Source organism: Wasmannia auropunctata, unplaced genomic scaffold, assembly GCF_000956235.1.
Source record: "Wasmannia auropunctata unplaced genomic scaffold, wasmannia.A_1.0 LD336078.1, whole genome shotgun sequence".
Lineage (NCBI taxonomy): Eukaryota > Metazoa > Arthropoda > Insecta > Hymenoptera > Formicidae > Wasmannia > Wasmannia auropunctata.
Window position 1 is genome coordinate 48,363 of NW_012026812.1, and position 609 is coordinate 48,971.

Sequence of the window (609 nt, forward strand, 5' to 3'; positions counted from 1 at the left end):
AAAAAAGTATATCTTTCTTTGATCATTGCAAACTAACCAATATAAAACTATATTTAAACTCTGAATTTGATCCATATGATGATCTGAACGTAGACTTTGACAAAAATAGAGTCGTCATCTTGTATGATATGTTTACACGTTTCCGTAAATCTTATTATTATCAACTGCGTCACAAAAACAGTGAAACGCTATTCAATCTGAAAGAGTTTAAAAAAGGTTATACTGTAATAGTCATTGACTGTTCGCGACAAAACGACACCATCAAGAGCGGTTCTGTGGATGTGCGTTTAGAATTTGAACTGAAAGAGAACGCGCCCGAGGATACTTGCGCGTATTGCCTCATCATACACGATCGCGTGGTTGAATATAACCCATTGTCCAACGTAGTGCGCAAGATTGTATAAATTGCTGTGCTGACAAACATAAAAAAAGCGAGATGTTTTCCAATGAGGCGCAGTCTCAAAAAATCGCTCGTCATGATCGTACCGACGTTTGTCGATCTGCAAGGTTTCATCGTTGGAGGAAGATTTGTTGTGAAGGAAGTGGCGGTATTGAAAAAGGGGTATATTCTCACGCATTACATTTTTGAGAACCCCATACCATGGAAAT